At 39.8% G+C, this 20,255-nt stretch overlaps 1 protein-coding gene across 1 annotated transcript in view; it reads right to left on the bottom strand.

The window, feature by feature from the left end:
- adnp2b (ADNP homeobox 2b) overlaps positions 1 to 8,392 on the bottom strand; it is a 177,797-nt gene extending 169,405 nt beyond the window's left edge. Inside the window, exon 1 of the mRNA XM_055225418.1 lies at positions 8,387 to 8,392. The gene's annotated coding sequence lies outside the window, so the exon portion shown is untranslated. The remainder of the gene's footprint in view (positions 1 to 8,386) is intronic.
- Positions 8,393 to 20,255: the final 11,863 nt, after the last annotated feature.

Genomic DNA, 20,255 nt, shown 5'->3' with positions numbered 1-20,255 from the left:
CCATAAACAAACAGGCCTGAAAAAATATTGATATAAAAATCATTGGCAAATGTTGTTAATCTGGCTAGCAAGCTTCTCAATTTGGTGTTAATCAATAATTTGCAGTTTACCGCCGGTGCCTTGTTACAGCCGTGTTCATCATGTCATTAAGCACACAAATTGTTGCTCCTCGCTTGTTCAAATGCCAACACAACATGCAAATGGCCGACAGTGACAAGACAAACAGAGCCTTTCTGGGCCTGCTGCCAATATCTTTTTACTTCGATTATGCAACAGAGCGCTGGAAAGGTGTGCGGGCTAAAAGAGGCTACGAGCTCAAACTTGTGGAGATTTAATTATTTTTGCTGCTGGAGAGAAAGGCCAGACTTAATGACTTCATTTAGGCACTTAATTAGCTGAGGATGTATCTGTCTGGCCCAAATAGTATGATGAAGTTTGGTGAATCGTGTGTCTTTGTCCCCCTCTCTCTCTCCTCTCTATTCGGGCCGTATAAATAATTCCCATTGCTTCTCAGAGCACGCACAGGCCAATAGAGATGAAATATGTATGGATACACGCCGTGGCGCTTCTGAAAAGAACTATTTCAAAGGTGCGGAGTCTCCTGAAATCTTCATGAGGGTCTCTTTTTTTCCCTGCTACATAGAACCAGTTCCAGTGCAGCATTTCAGAGATATTTCCGTTAATCAATACCATGAATTTATTATCAAGTGATTATGGTGAACTGCTAAATATATCTCTAAATTAAAACGAGTCTTGAAGATAATTGGAGGCTGTCACGGGCACAGATAAAGTCTCAGTTGTCAAGGGAACAATCCCGTCTGAAGTTTACTTGCAGCGGTCCATTGTGCAGTATTTTCATTAAATCAATCATACTTTGTTTTGCTCACTTCTTATTGTTTCTTGCCTCATTTTAAAAGACAATAAACACTTTGAGAATTTTTATTTTATAACAGAAATAAAACTACATTGACAGAGCAGGTCCAGTGATAAAAAAGATGAAAAAGTAACTGTACAGAATGAATCGGTTCGTTAGTATGTCTCATGAAAGTAGGATTTCATGTCAGTATTATGATTCATTTCCTGAATATGTAACCTTAACCATAGTTACTACTTCACTAACCTTAACCTATTTTAACCCATATTGGAACTTTAAACCATATTGTTGACTTCTTAATAAAGGATTTGCATCATGTTGACCTGATTTTTGTCCCCATAAATGAAGCATGTCCCCATAAATTAGTGAGTGTGTATACAGCTTCTGGTTTCCACAATGTCATAAATACCCACACACACACAATTATTATGTTATTATGTTCAATCGAATATATCAAAATCTCGTATCAGACACCTGCACATATTGAAGTGGTCTCTGTTGAATAAAAGCTTAGCACACTTTCACAGCTCAGAGTGAATCGTACGTCCCTTCTTAATGCCTCTGTCCTCATCCCTCTCACGTCTCCTTTATAACCTCCATTCTTCCCTCCATCTCCAGGGAACAGCAAGAACCAACCTGAACTCATCTACCACGTCTCTCCTAGGCTTTTTCCCGTCGTCTTTTCTATTTTCTCCCCTTTGTCACAAGAATATGTTTTTTATGGTATGGCTAATGGAGACAAAGTTTGTGGATGTTGAAGTAATTGTGTCTTACCTGAGTGCACTGTCCTTGAACCTCTAAAGAACTCCACAGAAGAATACGCGGTAGAAGCAGTTGTTTAGGATGTGAATGGCCAGGTCTAATGTATTTTCTAAGCTAAAAGCAGGTTGAGGATGTCTGCGGAGGAATGTGTGCAGAATGATGACGACTTCCTGGGTCGCGCGAGGTCGGATTGGCTTGGTGAATTTTAATAGAGGCCTCTGACTTGGCTGCAGGTGATGCTGCAGGGGGCACATATCCTCTCAGAATATCCACTGTGAGGGGAGAGACTCAACTGTAGTGAAAAGTGCTGACTTACAAGGTAACACTGTATGCCTCTCAATTGATTCAATATCACTCTTTAATAATACATATACAGAATTGAATCATTATGAAGAATTGATTTGGTACATAAGTGAGTTAGAAACATCAATATCAATATCTAAATGACTGAAACTCTTTTATAAAACATGGGATTCTGTGAAACTTCGTCTGGCCCCTACCATCTCAGCACTTTATATTCTTGTCTTACGTCCCATGACTCTTAGCTTTAACTTTCTTGCTTCTACATATTTAACGCACTTCTCCACTGCAGTAATTCTCAAAAAGCTAATCGCCTGCATTTTCAAAGACGCAGTGGTCCTGTAGCAGTTTGTCTCCCAGAGCAGCAGTAGCACTTCTGTTTTTCTCCAAACTACTTCTCTTATTACTAGTATGCACCGTAGATCAAAACAAATTCCAGGCTGAGATTTGCAAGCCCGATTCCTTTCACATATTTAACATGTATCTGTGATTTAAATGGCATTTACGGCTGTGGATTTCAACAAGGCAGACTATATAAAAGAGAAGAAAAAGTTCTCCCGCACAATTGAAGCCATGTGTTCAATCGATATGAGCAACTTTTCCAACAGCTTTTTTCGTCTGTGCCATTATCCCTCCCTGCAGACTGGATCTCTGCAGTTTGGCTTCAATCCATACTTTACCTGCAAACTTGCTCCAAGTGTCTACCTCTCTGTGCATCTCCTACTTCCACATTAAAATGTACTGCCTTCGTGGTATTGTTTCTTGCAGCAGCTCTGGGCTTTGGGGAAAGGGGGTGGTTTGTGTGTGTGTGTGTGCGAGTCTGTGTATGTGTGTCTATCTGCGTCTGAGTGTGCATCTGTGTGTGCGTCTGTGTGCGTCTGTGTGTCGAAGCTGTATTCTTGACTGCTATAGCCTCCGTGGGGACTTCCTTTGACACTGCCAGGTCTTGGAACCCTGCTCGACATCAAGCATCAGGTCAGCGGTGTACAGTGTTGCTGCACAAAGAGGAGATGCACTAATTGGCCCATGTGTACCTGACAGACAGGGGCCATCAAAGCCGTCCCCCAGCTCCAGCTCACAGCTTTGATGGGGTGACTTTGAGAGCATTGATTCACATTAGCTGTCCGTGTGATGTCAGACAAATGTGAGTGGCTGTAGTCTTTGCCAGCATAACAGTCTTGGGCAATGACACAGTCACATCAACTCACCTGCCAGTCTTGTGAGTTGGATGTGAAAGAGTCTTCCTCCAGCATCAGTGGACTGTTATAGATCCTGACAATGCAATAGACAAAGAGGCTTGCAACCCATTTGTTTAATAGAAATGATCATTATTGTCTAAATGGGTTTAGTTTGGGTCCCCAGGCGATTTGATTTAGACTGAGAATCTGCTGTGTGGTTGACCCCTCATGCTCAGAGTGGACAGGTGGTGACGCACTGGGCCTGGGGCTGCTGTCTCCCCTCTAGTTCACTGTAATCAAGCACAAGGACGTGGCTTTACTGTAGGAAAAGAGAAAAGAAAAGTGAAAGTTCATGACAGAATAACCCATGCTGTCTGATGTGAGCTCTGTCACGGCTTTAACAGGAGGCTACGTCCCCTTGACTTCAACAGGCATAGCAAAACGATTGGTCGCGCTGCTGTATAATGACCGGCGATGAATGTTGAGTGCAACTGCAGGGGACCATTAGGGCCACAATGGCTGACAAGACACTAAGCACTCCCTAGAGGTCGCAGAGGCCCTTTCATGGCTGTCCCGGGGCAGGAGGAGGAGAGCTGGGAGCGGGTGGCCAGCTGGTCCTCTGGCCCCTGAGTCCACTCATGCCAGCAGCAGTGTGCTTTCAGGCCCTTCAGGGAGCAGTAGTGGGGGGGGTCCTGCCCTCAATGCTGTGCTGGAAACTGCTCAAGCTATAGATAAACAATCTTAAATCTATTTACTTTAGTAGATCTGTGTCCCTGCTAAAAGCAGACATTAGCCCTTGCTGAGATGATGCCTTTTGGGAATTAGTAGTAGAAGTGGTGAGTGAATTACAAAATACTTAATACGTTTGACTTCCTTCCAGGGTCCCTGCAGCAAACTGTCTCGTTCTAAGTGTGAGAAGATTTGCATATTTTATTGTTGCATATTGTGTTGAACAACTCAATAGCACTATTGAACACACTATTCCTCTGTGGCTAAAATCACTTTTAAAGGACTACTATCACCTCATGTGGCAGAGGTCTCAGTTCAGTGTTTTTGGCACCATATTGCTGGCTCTGTATCTTCCATCCTCCCGCCTCTTAAAGAACTGGAAAACTTGTTTTGTCGCCGTCTGTCTGAAAGGCAAGCGTAACAAAAGGCTTTTCTCTTTGTGCGGGTGGTGGCAATTTCACTGAGTCTTTTCAGTGCTGAACGAGGGAGAGAGACGGCCAGAGAGAGAAGAAAAGTTTTACTAATTGATGCGGTTGCACAAATTCCGAATGCATTTGAGTTCAGCAACAATAGCAAGCCTATTATGACGCGTTTTGTCAATTACTTCTGCTAGCATCCATACGCCGAAGCTCCTTTTCGAAGGAACTCATTTGTGTCTTATTTATTCTCTTTTGCTGGCATGTTTTGCTGGCACGATGTACTATAATAAATTAAGGCTTTAGTTTTGTGGCAAAGACATAGAAGGTCTTGGGCTTTATTATTGACTGCTTTGAAAGAGAGCCAGCCGAGTCAACCTTTGATAGCTTGTCCTTGCTTCGCTAACTCAATTTAGATTCAGTGCATTAAAACCTCCCCAGTCTAGTCAAGGCTCCGGCATTAGCTCAGTCTTTATTAAAACACATATTTAATCAAACACAGGCAAAAGTACAGCGGCGCAACTCAGGGTCAGCGCCATTCATCTTGTTTACAGGGAGCTTTAATCAGAACTAGTAATCACTGCAGAAAAATAGACCTATTCAGATGCAATAAAAGCTGTTTTTGTACAATGGCGCTTTGGAAAATGGTATGCAAATACAAAAAGCTTATGTGAAATAGTCCTTTTCCTGTAGCTATGTCAGGATATGCTTGATGAAATAGGTTCTCAAATTCACCCCTTGTTGAATTTTGGCAAGTATCATTTAGTCAAACCATGGAAACATTTTTTTTTCTTCACAAGCTTTTATGGAAGACTTTCTTTATGCGTTTTTGACAATGCCACAAAGTCAACTACTAAAAAAACACCCCAAATCTCTGCATTCAAATTATTACTTTAAACATAGGATAAGGTTGATATAAATGGTTGTATTGAATGAACAAAATGGCCTCTTGAGTATAAAAGGTTTTGGGAGACGTAAATGCATTTGTGAGGATGTTACAGAATACTTGAAAAGCTTGAACTTGTACCAAAAGAGGGAGCAGCCGGCTGTGCAAAGGGCCAGAGCTCAAATGAAGTGGAGGTACATCAGATTTATGAACTCTTGCCCCCCTCCCCGCCCCCCTCTGCCACTCATGTGTTAAAGGGCTCTTGTCGACAGAAGAAACTACCTTTGTGCTCAAATAAATGGAGGAGAAAGAATGGGGTTAAAAGACTTATATTGAGGAGCACTGGACTGTTCACTGTCTCCTAACAACTGTTATTACATTATATTTATTCAGCAGATAATGACACAATATAAATATTTTACTTATATATTGGTAACATTTTATAATAACCACATTTTGAATATCCTTATTAGAGTGGGAAGTAAGGCTAATTAAGGTGTGGTTATTATAAAGTGGTACCTAACTATTTATTTCAAGGACAAACACAAATTTTAAATGAATTGGTCTTGGCAAATTGTAAAGATTATAGTTTTAAGAGAAGTCGCCAGCTCCACATTCACAGTGATATGCAGAAAAAGGGTCCAAGTAGATTCCTGTCTTGCCGTTTAATATTGTCATTCATTTTAAGGATGATGTTCCATGGGCACAATTATTTTATCTTGCTCCAAAGCCAATCATTTGCATTTTAAATTAACTTAACATGCATGTGTCCATTCAACATACATACTGTATACTATTTATTATTTAAAAAAAACATAGTAACTTGTTGCAGGTCAGGAATGCTAACTTCTCGTCTGTTGTCTATTATTATGTCAGTGCGTCTGCTTAACCACAACACTGTGAAACACAAAAAATGCTGGTCAGATTGATAGTATATTGTTTGTTCTTGCTTTTCACAGATTAGCCAACAACCACCAACTTAGAAAATATGTGTTTTCTTTTGAGCAGAGCCTTGCAGACCTGTGAGCAGACTGTTGTGACAGATGGGCTCTGGGCTAAACAAGAGCTGTAATAACACACATATATACAGTCAGGTGTATGGAGAGGAACAGACAGGAGGGAGTGTGGTAAAAGCTGGCACACACACTCACACAAACACACACACACACTCAGAAATGACTTTGACTTTGTGTCAGGAGGCGTGAATGCAGCTGCAGCGCGGGGTCATGGAGCTCTTTGAGAGGTGAGATGGGGTCCGGCCCTGTGCTGTCTGCCTGATGTGCTGATGGGCGCTCACGCGGGAGGAGAGGGTGGAGGAGAGGGGTGTACACTTATAAGGAGGTCTTTGTTATCGATGGCACTCACTCACTGCAAAATGTACTGATGCTCTTTCAGAAGTCTTCATCTCAGCTCATAGTCTCAAATGAAATCAGTGTATGAGGGTCAATTCACGGACTTGTTTTGGTCCCAGTTTGTGACAAGTTTCATGCATATGCGTTGCTTGAGCAAGTGTGAATTCACTCTTAAACACTGGACAAAGTAGACCATATTGATGCCTCATATACCAGCCTATTTTTGTAAATTATGTTGTACAGTAGAGCTAGTTTTTGTGATTTATATGCTTACATACATACTTAAAAGTTTTCTTCTATGTAAAGTGTCTTTGTGTCTTGAAAAGCGCTATATAAATAAAATGTATTATTATTATTATTATTATTATTATTATTATTATTATTAAAACGGCATCTGAAGATATGTTTTAATAGTGATTTCTATGAATAAAAGGTTTAAAGCCATCAAAGCTGTGACCTTGGGCGTATAGTATTATATTACTATCTGCCTATGTATACTGCTGCATATATGGTTTTCATTTGTTGAAGTAGACTAATAGTTAACATTTTTCCACACATTTCAGTGGAAAATGGAGGAAGCAGAACAACATGGTGCTACCCCTATTTACGTTCCCATTTGATGCTCAGTTGGAACTGCTGCCAAAACGTTTAATCTCATTTTGTAAATTGCAGAAGACAAGTCTGTATCAAATCTATTAATACCCACATCATTACATTGATTCACTGCTGGAGCGCAGCCAATCGTAAACCTCAAACTCAACTTAGCCAAAACCAATCAAATGGTCTTATCGCATACAATATTATGTTAGGGGGAAGGAATATTATTAAACCCCAGTTCCCCATTATAACGAATGAATTGAGTTCTGTTTATGCATATGCAAAAGTGTAGGCATGCAAACAACTGATTTCATAGAACAATGTTGTCGAATAGAAACACAAGGCTGGAGATTAGCAAGGGCAAAACAAAGGAAGCGTCAATAAAACTGGGCACAAGCGCTCATCTGCCAGCCCTAACACACACACGCACACACCCCTACAAGCCTTAACACACACGCACACACACCCCAGCCCTAACACGCGCGCACACACACACACCAGCACACACGCACTTCCTGATTAATTGTGTTCTTTATTCATTGTGAGGCGGCCTGCTGCTAATTAGCTTAGGCATGGTTTTGCATATTGTATTTATTCAATTTCTTTATGGGCTGCTCCAAAGAAGGTGTAATTTGAATTAAGAAAAGGGGCTGTTTTATGCTGTGGTTTAATGCACAAAGAGTTGGAGGCACTAGTGTTGTTTTACTTGAGTGTTACTGCGAGTTACAATACCCCCCAGGTTTTTACAAAGTATGCATTTAAATATTGCCATTTCACTTAAACCTATGGATTTGCCATTTTTACTGTGAAGATGATGTGGAAAATCCTAACCCCGCACACTAAGAATCTATGGTCTTTTGAGACTGTGATGCCGACTTCTTGTAAATAAGCTAATTTAGTTTTTTCTCCCATAGGGTACATTGTGTATATGACTGCTGCGTGCTGTCGGCATCTAATAATCAAGTATTTTATCAGTCGTAAACCTGGAAAAATGAGCTGAAAGGATTTTATGGTTCAAATAGAGTAATGCAGCTTTAAAGGGCCCATGTTACGCTGTTTTCTGATCTATGTTATAATGTTGTTTTCTCATCAAAAACAGACCTGGGGTTGTGTTTTATTTAATTTGCACATGTTTAACACACAAACCCTGCATATTTAAGCTGAGTTCCTCCTGATTGATATAGGACCTATAGTATAATTTTACATTCCTAAAAGTAAAAAGACTTCATCCACCTGTGTGTAGCATTATGGTATTAAAGGTTTGGACTGTAGAAATAGCCTAATATGGCTGACTCTTGAGATACCTATGATTGAGGCAAAATCCTTTCTTTAATTAAAACTGAGTTGCTGGTTTTATTTTTCATTTTCCAATTTGATCCATAATTATGCATCATTATCAATAGATACAGTTTCTGCCAATTTACTGAAATACCAAATCCCTAAAATCATATTGAAGTAAATCCATGAAAACAAGATTCCTGTTGGTTTTAAAATAGGCCCACATACTTCATTTAAAAAGTTGGACTTGTGGCACTGTACTTTTTGCAACTTTTGGCTGCAGATGCATCCGACAGTTTTGAGCTACTTCTACAAAGTGGAACAGTCTGAAGTGTAAGAAACATTTATCTTTTACCAGAGTTTAAACTTATATATTTTATTGTCAGGAGTGGTGTCACGATACTAAAATGTCAAACTTGATTTCGATACTGAAGGATCGACACGATACGTGATACCGATTTTGATATCAATATGATCATTTTTTATAAACAAAATTGTAATTTTTAACTCAAAATAATTGTATTGTTCATTGTACCATGTGGTTCTGATCAAGCTAGAGATAAAATTGTTGAGGAAATGTCACATTTTATCCAGTTATGTGATTTTTTTTTCAGTATTGATACTTACATAAATGAGTATCTTGTTGTCTAGTTTTAGTATCGATTAGGTCTGTCATGATAATTACTAAATCGATGCATCGTTCAATGCATGAAAGATGGAACAATATCTTTAGCAGCTCAGTATTTATGGTGTATACTTTTTCTTTGCAATACAGTAATGGGGAGATTTTAGGCATTTTCATGTCATACGATAAGATCTGAGCTGTAGAGTGAATAAAACTATTCTGTTATTTTCTTGCTGCAGCTCTTGACTTTTAATGATACTGTCTATTTAAAAATTGCTTTACTGGGATTTTCTTGCTTTGTGTCAGTGGCATAAAGTAGTTCCAATATTATCGTTTATTGCAATATTTCTCTGTGCCAATATACCATGCTTCAAAGTGTGCTATCGTGACAGGCCTAGCATCGATTAGTATCTCATTTTTGATACTTTTGACAAGCCTAATTGTGAGTACATATCATATATATCAGTGGTGATGGAGATATTACTGTAATACACGTTGGTTGGCTGGGCTAATCTGGTCACTCTGTGCAGTTACGCTCACATCCTGCACAAGCAAAGAGCAGCAGATGGCAGGGCAGGTCTCGTGCTCGATTTCATTCGCTCCTGTTTGTGAGGAAGTAATTGTGTTTTAACATAGAGAGCAGCCCAATATTATGGCACTCAGGCAAACAAATTATGGTCACTTTGTTGGCCGACAGATGACTCTGTTTGTCTCATGTCCAGATGGAGTTTAAAATGGCCACTCTGTTGTTGACCTGGATGGAACAGTTATGATATGGTGTTGGCTGAATGTCTTTGTGTCTGTTCTGTTCATAGCACCGTTTCACCTAAGGAACATCATCATACAGTTTGTTTAATCTAGCGCAAAAAACATTGAGTTAGGCAGAAGTTTTATTGGACAAGAGCTTCATTTCCTGCCACAGAACAGTTTTGGCAGGCTTTGGACATTTTCAATTTAAACACTTCCTATTTTGTTCTTTGTACTTGGATAACAGTGTCATGTTCATTCTTATTTGATTAACTTTTTTCAGTGGAGTTTATGCGACACCGCTGGCAATTTTGCAACAATACTATTATATTTGTAACATAGAAACTCACCAACTCACTTCAGATGAAAACGAGAGGAAAATTGGCTCTTTAAATTGGTGCACTGATCAATTTCCCCTGATATATTTCACACTGTTTTTACACAGCGATTGGCTTGGTCGTAGCGTAGTACCCTAGTCTAAATTGCTTCTCTTACATGTATTCTTTGTTTTGGAGTGTGCCAGCGATTACTTTGGGAAGTTACTGCTCCGGGTGCACACAGCGGGACGTGCGGAGTGGTGACAGTGTGGTGGGCTGTGGTTCTTGGTTCTGATGGGTCTTTTACAGTAACAGATGGCTCTACCACTCATCACCGAGACACATGAGGTCTGTGTGGGCTGAGAGGACAAATCCACTGACAGACAGGAAAAAAACAAAGAATACTATATTATCTGTTATCACACTAGCTTACTGCTAAGGTGATGGTTAAAGAAAATATATTGTGCTTTTGTAGATGCTGCCGATTCCTATGCGTATCATCAACTAAGAAAATAAAACTGAAGAACGAAGTGAGTTCAGAGCAGTGGCGGTGAAAACGGGGTCGATTGGCAATATGGTGTGTTGAAAATAAGCGATTAAGGATTGCTTGAACATGCACGAATCACTCCAAAAACATCTTCAAGAAGGTAAATAAGAAAGAAACAATTATAACATACAGTAGCTCTGAAAAGTCGATTTAGCAGAATAGGTCTGCTTTAAAGACGTTAACTTAGAGATTGAAGGAAACTTGACCTCATAAAAAGTTGACCTTATAAAAAAGAGTAGTGTGGGAAGTCACAGTGTCGTAAAGTATGTAACGGGAAGCTTGTTCAAGAGGAGTATTGTGATGTGTTGAAATGACAGCATGAAGTGAAGCACATGACGACATAGATTTGATAGGGAGTGTATTGTAATGGGTGATCTACATTGGTATAGCCTCTACCAAGTGAGCCATAGAGATTTTATTTTATTCACTTAATAATAAAAGACAGGAGTTATGAACGAGGATGGGCTCGGCAGTTGTTGAATCATCTACGGAGAAAGTTTTTATGTTAATGTGGGTAAAATGAGTACCGTAAATTTCGGATTATAAGCCGCTACTTTTTTTCCACGCTTTGAACCCTGCGGCTTATACAGCAGTGCGGCTTATTTATGGATTTTTTACTGGATAACGGCCCCTGGGTTTTATTTTCACGGACAAGCCTTCTACACGTGGCAGATAAATATGGCAAAAACAACTTAAGTGCATTAAAAAAATACAACTCACCAAACCGCTGCATCAGAGGGAGCCCTGCGCTGATTATGTGATTATGTCTACTCTGCTCCGCAGTTTCTTTCAAAAAAAACAAAAAAACAACAACAACAAAACTCTAAAGGCGTATCGTTTAATCCCAGGTGCTTATTCTCCATGTGCCAAAGCAGTTTTGAAGGTTTCATTGCCTTATTTGCTTTTCCCGTATGTTACGTAGAGCGGACTGTGCGCGTGAGTTACCTGCAGCGACAAACCCAGATTTTAAGTAGGCATTGTCTATTAAATTTATCTTTCTTTTTCTTGGAGGTCGTAGTCTCCTCTTCTGGCTCCTCAGTTGTCCTTTTCCCCTTTGTTAAAAGCTCTCCAAAGACTTTTGTTTTGGCTCATTTTCACTCGCTTGTGGCTCTACTTTTGTGCGTCGTGTCTGATGTGTTATACGTGAAACGTCATCGCGGAGACAAGAGCAGATAATATACTTGCTACTACATCAAATAGATTTCTGTGGCGATTTCCAACAGGATTTTCATGATACATCTACGGACGAGCTTATTAGTGTGTCATTAGGGACGGGCCAAAGTTGCTCCTGACCCCTGTGCGCACAGCGTCTGAAAATCAGGGCTCTTTACGCAGGACTGTGAGCTGTGTCTGTGTCTGTGAGACGTGAGACGTGAGCGGTGTTTGTTTTGAACATTGTTCCGCGAGTGTGATGCTTATTTTGAGCAACGAAAAATAAGAAAATATAATTTTATTTTAAGATCATAATAATCTTCCAATTTAAACTACAACAAAAAAAGAGCTAACACAAATAAAATACACTTCAGCCACGCAGAGCCGCAGTATAAGGCTGAAAGAGGCGCATACGGCTCCGGAGCCGCGGGTTGCCGACTCCTGAAATAGAGCCACTGCACGTAAGCTCGACATCAATGAATCCAACTTGGTCAATGTAAAAGACGACAAAAGTTTTCAGAGGAAATAAAAGCAGATTTTCTGTTTTGGTGCAGTTTTATTTTCTAAACCTGCAGATGTGTTCATCCCGTGTTGTTGTCGTGTTGGTTCCAATTTTCAGGCACAGTTTAAAAAAAAGCGTGTCAGTGCACCGTCTTTCTGTGTAAATATCTCATGTTACAATATGAAAACCTGCGGCTTTTATTCAGGTGCGGCTTATATATGTACAAAATTGATTTTCTCTTCAAATTTAGCTGGTGCGGCTTTTATTCAGGTGCGCTCTGTAGTCCGAAATTTACGGTATAAATCATAGCGGCTTCCTAAACTAACCTTATAGCTGCTCGGGAAAAGGGGGTCCTGGTCCTGGGGGTTGTAGCTCCGTGAGGCTATTATAGACAGATACGCTGAGATGCAGAATGTGTTTTGGAGATGTATTTGCACAAACACAGCTATCACAGAGCAACAGAGAGGATGGATAAAATAAGACCAGATAAATAAACTGAACAGATGGGTAAGTGGCGGTCAACAAAAAACAGTCCCCAGTCCTGTCTCCTACCCTTTATGTTATTTATTTGTATGATTTTAATGAGAGTGAAAATATCAACAACCTCTTCAAATCTTCACACCTAAAAATAACAGAAGTTTGAGCATAATTCCATATTCCATTGTTTTCCATCTTTTTTTCTGTGTCAATAGGGTGGGCCTCACGTCACGTCTATTGGAGCACACAGGTAATGATGCAGTGTGCTGGAGAGGTGACAGGCTGAATGTCCACTTACCTGCCCACACAAAGCCCTCGTCCCTGGGGCACTTTTTCACACTGCGCTGGCGTCTTTCTCCGGAGCCACTGGAGCGTGCTGGTGTGACTGCTGCCGCTGTGGACACATTGAATGAACAGAGCGAGGGAGTGCAGTGGGCTGCTGGAGAAAAGGTCAACCACTGCACACATGTTTTCCTGTTCCCTGTGTATTTATTTTTAATTTTATGTGTAATATATGAGTGTATTATCAGTGTAACATCATGTAGGCGTGAACAGTTTTGGACATAATTGCATTGCATTGCGATTAGACTTTTTAAGGGTTTTGTTCAGTGTGCGCATTTTAATTAACATTTGCGGCAAGGCTGAGGTCATGAAATTATAATATAAGAATTTCAGAACACTTTGTACGTCCAAACTTCAGGGTTAGCAGATTTTATAACACAAGATATTTTTATTATTTGCAGATGCAATTGTGTTATTTCAATTAAATAATTCCAGTGTTGCTATTTGCTAAATGTGACCTTTCAAAATGTTGATTAAACTTCCGACCATTTTAAAGCAGTTCTACATAGTTGGAGTATTGTTAGGATTCAACATCTCAGCCTAATCATCTGAGCTCAAGTTCTCTTAAGTTAAATGCACATGTGTTTTTTCCTATTCATTCAATTATTCTTAAAGACTTCCTCCCATAACTAGGCATTCATATAGTTTCTCATTCTTAGTTCACAGCAGACTTATGAAAATGTTAAACACAACACATGCCGCTATATATATAATTCATTTATTCTGGACTCCCATTATCCTTTGGCATTATGGAATATGTCCTACAGGGATTAGTGGCCACTCTTATTCTACATCCACCTATAACACACATCACCATGGTTACCTGTTTCCTCTTTGGTGAACAACAATACTACACATAGACCTACTGCAGTCATAAACCTTTGTCTTTGTACATTTTCTCCACTTTTGAGCCAGAAAGTACTAGCATTTAGACATATGAATAATAAAGATAATTCAAATTTGCCTAATAAAATCTTTCAATAGTTCAAACTTATTATGAATAGGCCTGTCATTGTGATCAGCTTTTAAACTTTGTCTTTGAGGAAAAAAAATACACCCAGAAATATATTTATGTGCTCATAGGGACACACACACCACAGATTGAGAAACATCGGCGTCCAATTAGAATGCACAAGGAATGTAATCAAAATTCAAGTAGTTCACCTGGTAATTGCCGATCTAGTGAAAATTGCAGTCTAACTCTGGCTCCACAATGCATTTTGCACCTTTTATCACAAAAAGCACACGCTGGATGCTTCAGAGTTATTACAGAAGCAGACTGTGTGAAAAAATGATGAAATATGAGCGCTCTAATAGGCAGCGACGTCTCAAACAGTGCACTTATTTTCCAAAGAGGGAAGTATTTTACCATGCATCTCATCCATCTCTCTTATGCAAATGAGCCTCTTAATTTGGTTAGGGGCACAGTCACCGGGGAGATAGGAGAAACTACAATCTTGTTTACCATAATGGGGAATGTTTTCAGGCCAGTTAACCAAGGCACAAGCTTATTTAGCCATGCAACATACCAAATACAGCAATATATTTGAGGAATGAAGCGTGCCTTCATCTTAATATTGTTTTCTGTATTTTAGTTCAAATCTAAATCTCTTGTGTTGAAATCAGTGATTATATTTACTGTCAATCTGTGACAAAACTAACTGGAATTATGATGTTTGAACTGGAGGAGATTACCTTTTGTCATATTCATTTTATCTCAAATATTCAATTTAAGTTAGTGTGCTATCTGTACTCTTCATCACTATCTTTATTTACACCTGATAAATGAATCCACGCGGTGATCTCTTTGTTTTAATCGAAGAACATTCAAATTTTCCAGAACATTCACGGCTTGCATGTTTTGTACCGTATATCACTTTTGCTGCTCATACTGCATTAGGTTCACAAATAGGTGGTGACAATGGCTGACTTCAGTAGACTCATGGTCCTATTCTCTCTCCCAGGACCCTCCCCAGTGAGCAGTCAGGAGTGCGTTTGTGTACTAAAACCATCACAACATTCAGTGCTCTTGTGTGTGGGCCCACTTTCCTGGGGGCGCTCTGTGTGTGCCCCCTCCTCACAGTCAAATTGCTCTTGTTCCTCCTTTACAGAGCGTGTGGGCTCTGTGGTCGTGGTGCAGTCCACTGTCCAGGCCTCCCCGCTGAGAGCAGCACCACACCACACTCACAGTGCTCCGTTACCACCGATCTCCACAGAAAATAGATGTTGTTTGCTTCTATTGTAGCCTCTCTGCGCCTCACCTTTCTCTCACTGTTTATCATTTACACTCGCTCGACTCCAGGGCTGCACAAACGTCCAAAGAAAATTGTTTTCTCAGCTCACTTTAGGTGATACCACAGCTAAAATGTTATATTTTTATCTCATGTGGAGATTTTTAAACATTTTATTGATGTGAAGTAAGGTACACATTTTTAAAGTTTAAGCAAGAACTCTGCTACTATACTTTAATGCTTCTCCAAAACTAGATTTTCAATTACATTTATTTTTGTATAGCCCAATAATATAACAACGGTGACATTCACATCCAGCTATAGAATAACATTTTCAGACAAAACAAGAATTACCACCCAAGCACAATCCACTCTTTCTTTGCTGTTCCTGATTGATTTAAAAATACGATTAGATGTGTGATTTTTGTCTCAAAGTGCTTCTATATACCATGGGGAGAAAACAAAATGTTCTCATGCGTAAGAGAAAAAAGTTGTGCACTGCAGCTTTAAATTCAAGCAACTTTTTCCAATTCTGAAACCTGTGTTGTTTTCTGCTAATTAAATCTGTTTTGACCACGCTAATATCCCGTCTACAGCACTCTCCTGTATTCTGCTGAGACAATTATTCCAGTGCTCCTTCCATCTCGGCCTGTACCTGTGAGCTGCATTGACATTTGCGAGAGTGTTGGAGTGACTCATTGACATAGACCATTAGTGCAATAATGTAGCCGGTCTTCAGGGAGCTATGCAGAGACATCGAGACGGAGAAGATATTCACTTTGCATAAACCCCCAGGAGAGCGCCGCCATGAATAATGCATGGACTCCTAATTTATGGCCAAACTTTAAATAGCGCCACACCACACAGACACTGGCTGTATGAAAATCTGCTGTGATATTGTTTGTTTTGAAAGGTGCTATTCAAACAGGACATCTGAGGTGGGCTAATTAACCAGTATTGCATCATTGGTAAACAGAATAATTGTGCATCTTGTTTTGATTTGACGGTTCATTATATAAAGAAGTAATACAAGTTGGATGTAGACTTTTCTTGCAGTAAATACATAACTGCAAATCTTAAAGAAGGTGTATTGTCCTTGAGCCTGCTGTATAGTTATAATCTATGTGGATCATTATGTAATAGTTTATCATTTTAAATCACAATTTTCGTCTAAATTGACTTAATAAATTAAAAAAGTCCACTGACTTCCACATTAGAAAACTGAGGTGGCCAATGGGAGCTGATGTTGCCATAAACGCCAACACAACAAAGAGCCGTGAAGCTGTCGGCTCTTTGTATGGAAAGGTGCACATCACGCTAGCAAGTCATGGAATTTTTTTCATTTGTACCAAAATGACTATGTGACGCTGCCGAATCTTACGTGTATCACCATTTAAAAAAAAAAAAAAAAGAGAACAATGTAAGTACAGAGCAGTGTGCGTATGCCGGTGGTGGTGAAAACGGAGGTTGATCTGCAATATGGCGTCTTGAAAATAAGCGATTAAAGATTGCTCTAACGTGCATGAATCACACTAAAAACAACTTTAAGAGAGGAACTGAGAAGAGAAACAACTATAATATGGTTAAAAGCCCTTAAAAGTGCTGCTTTAAAGTCTATTCCAATCTGAAGAATCTGAATATGCACAGAAGAAATTATTCAGTTGTTTTTGCTTCATCTACATCCGCTGCTAATAAAAGCCTTCAGTATATTTGACTATTTCTTTTCTGAAAATGTTACATACCCGGTCTTTAAAGTCACTATGTGCAAGACGTTTGTGTGCATTATTGTGGCCTAGGGAGCAGATTGTGTTATGCAGCTTCACTGTCCTCACCCTGACTTCTCTGTGGTAATGAGGCGATGAATGTCAGTGTGTACATACAGAGGAAGCGCACACCATACACATGATGCATATGACTCCTACGCCCGCTCCTGTCTACCACTCTAAGCCAGCCACACGACCTCGCCCTTATAGGCTGCATGGGGCTGAGGCTGCTGTTTGAGGACACAGACGAGAGCACAGTGAGAGCCAGAGGTGTCAGGGGGAGAGCAGACTTTTTTTGGGTGGGGGAGATGACACATATCAGAGCTTATTTTTTACATTTGAAAAATCAATTGTTATATGCAGAACTGTCTGTATTAATTGTTGGGAGATATATTGAAAATGGACAGAATCACAATTGTTGTTTTGGAGAGGACTGGTGGATGGATATTATCATTTGATACTGGTGCGTACATCAGGTTTGTCATCACTGCAGTTGTTATTTAATGACTGGTCTATCTGCGGCGACAGTAGCTCGGTTGATAGAGGTGGTTGGTGGTTCGAGTCCCACTATCGATGTAAACATCATTGATTGAGTGGTCAGATCAACCTGACCCATAGATCAGCATTGCAATTCCAGCTCCTACAGATAAATGCTGTCGTTGTGTCCTTGGGCAAGACACTTAACCCACCTTGCCCCCAGTGTATGAATTTGTGTGTGAATGGGTGAGTGATTCTTTGAGTGTCTTGCCGGTGGTGCCAGTTTTTGTTAGTGGCTTGCTGGTTGCTTGTTATAGAATTTTGGCCAGAATTTGATTATGAATTTAAAAATAAAGGTCATGGTTGACAACATGGTCTTCTGGTATTTTTAAATTATTTTTTACAAACCAGTGTTTGTTTGTTGTTAGTACTCAACGGAGCAAACATCATTGGGAAAACACTGGACACTGGACTATAAACCAGGACAAGGGGGGCGTTTTACTCTCACACGCCTGTCCTGAAGGAGTCAGACTGCAGATGGCGCTGTCATCCAACAGTAGGAAGACAGCACCAAAACCTGTGTGAACTAGTTGACCAGACACTACATGAGACCACTGAGCAGTTGAAACTGTCAGGTAACAAACAAACAAAATGAAACTTTTTAGAATAGATTTGATGATTCAGTGAGGACTGCTGCTGTATAGGTCCTGTTTTTTGCGCTGGCCTTCAGGTGGAGAGAATGAAGACACCTCACGCCCCGGTGGATCTGACTCACAGCTGGAACTCTCCTCTGTCCTTTTGTGCTCCTATCGTCCAGTGAGCAATGTGAAGAGCAGTGTGCGGCCAGCAGGCAATTACCAGGCCCAGAGCAAGAGACAAGAAATAAAGAGCGCTATAGTGAAGACAACATCACGGCGCCAAGGAAACAATTTAATACTGAGCAGAAGAGGGATCTTGTTAGAAACTGCAGAAAATTCTCCATGGAGCTTGGTATTGTGTCATCACACCTCAGGGAGTTTTCAGTTAGCCTTAAACCAGAGGACAATTTTAAGATGCTAAATGTTACCGTTCTTTCAAAAGTATCCTGACGCTATTGATAAATGTGTTTACCAGTGACCCAGCAGCTTGGGCGGCGGATATAGCTAATAATTTTGCTCTATTGTACCAATTCCAAAACGTTGAAAATAATCTCTCAGTTTCAGGTGCTCAATAGGGACGTCTGACGATTTATGAAAAATAAGTTATTTCAAATTATTAGAGTATACATTTTTTTAACTGGTGAAGAACTTTTAAGAGAAAGTTTTGAGCAGCTCTTGTTTGTGTGTGCCCACAGATAAGCGTCTCTCACTCAGTATTCTGCCGCTGCGGTTGTCTCCAGCTGAGTGCGTCGGTCTGTGGAGGTTATACTGACTCTGCCCTTTCCAATCCCAAAAGCCTCTCTGTATTCCACATAGTTTTTCCAACGCGATCAATGCTAGTGCAACAACTGATATGCATGACAACATCTGCAAGACAAACACTTCTTCAGAGCCACAAGGGCGAGGAGGAAGGCAAACGTTTGGACGCTTTCGAAATCCCAACAACTTTTCAGGACAACTGGTTATTTTAACGGCTCTGTGTTGTGCAGAACTTTCTTGAGGTTTTAACTTTAAAGGGCCCATATAACGCTATTTTCTGATCAATGTCATAATGTTGTTTCATCATCACAAACAGACCTGGAGTTGTGTTTTGTTTCATTCACACATGTTTAACACACAAACTCTGCATATTTATTTGAGTTATTCTCTAAAGTGCTCCACTGTGTTTTTAAACTCCATACACCTTCACTAGAATCATTTGGATCATTTCAGCCCTGGAATTGCCAATCGCTAGTGAACTAAAGGCAAAAGGTATCAGTATGTTAACTTGAAAACTAGAGCTTCATGACATCACAAGGTGGAACAGAGCACTTTGAATTTGGGAGATGTAAACAAACTAATAATAAAGTGTTACTCAAACATGTGTGAATGAAAGAAAACACAACTCCAGGTATGTTTTTGAACAAGAATCAACTTTTCACATGAATCAATTTTTACAAGATTTACAAGATTAATTTATAATAAAACTAAATACTACTTACTCTAGTATCAATGGTACTAGAGCAGGCATGCCCAAACTGTGGTCCGGGGGCCAAATGCGGCCCTCAGACCAATTTTTCTTGGCCCTCAAGCTTCAGGTGAATTGGCCCATATTACCTTAAACAGTACTTTTTATTGTTCATTTCTGAAAATCTACTTTAACAAGCCCATATCAAATATTTAATGTGTCCCAATGAGGATGTAAGAATGAATAAAGGTCTAATGGTTCAGTCTAACTTGTAACACATACACAGATTCTAAGTATTCACTGTAGTATTCACTGTCTGTGTTTTTATATATGGCCCTTAATGAGAAAAGTTGGACACTCCTGTACTAAAATAATCACAATATCGAAAAATACCCTTAGCAGACCATTCCCTTAGAATTGAAATTTAGTGTGATTTTAATTATTATTTTTTTTTTTATATATATGTTTAGATTTTTTTGTAATGCCCCAGATGTACTGACATCAAGACATTACGACACATGCATTACAGATACACACAAAAGGTGCAAAAAGATCACACTCAAATCAAAGGAGCAGATGGAGAGTTTTAACAATGAATACAATGAAATCTGCCATACA

Source organism: Periophthalmus magnuspinnatus, chromosome 11 (assembly GCF_009829125.3).
Source record: "Periophthalmus magnuspinnatus isolate fPerMag1 chromosome 11, fPerMag1.2.pri, whole genome shotgun sequence".
NCBI classification, from domain to species: domain Eukaryota; kingdom Metazoa; phylum Chordata; class Actinopteri; order Gobiiformes; family Gobiidae; genus Periophthalmus; species Periophthalmus magnuspinnatus.
Note: the sequence above shows the minus strand (reverse complement) of the source record. Positions and strands in the feature narration are given on the sequence as shown.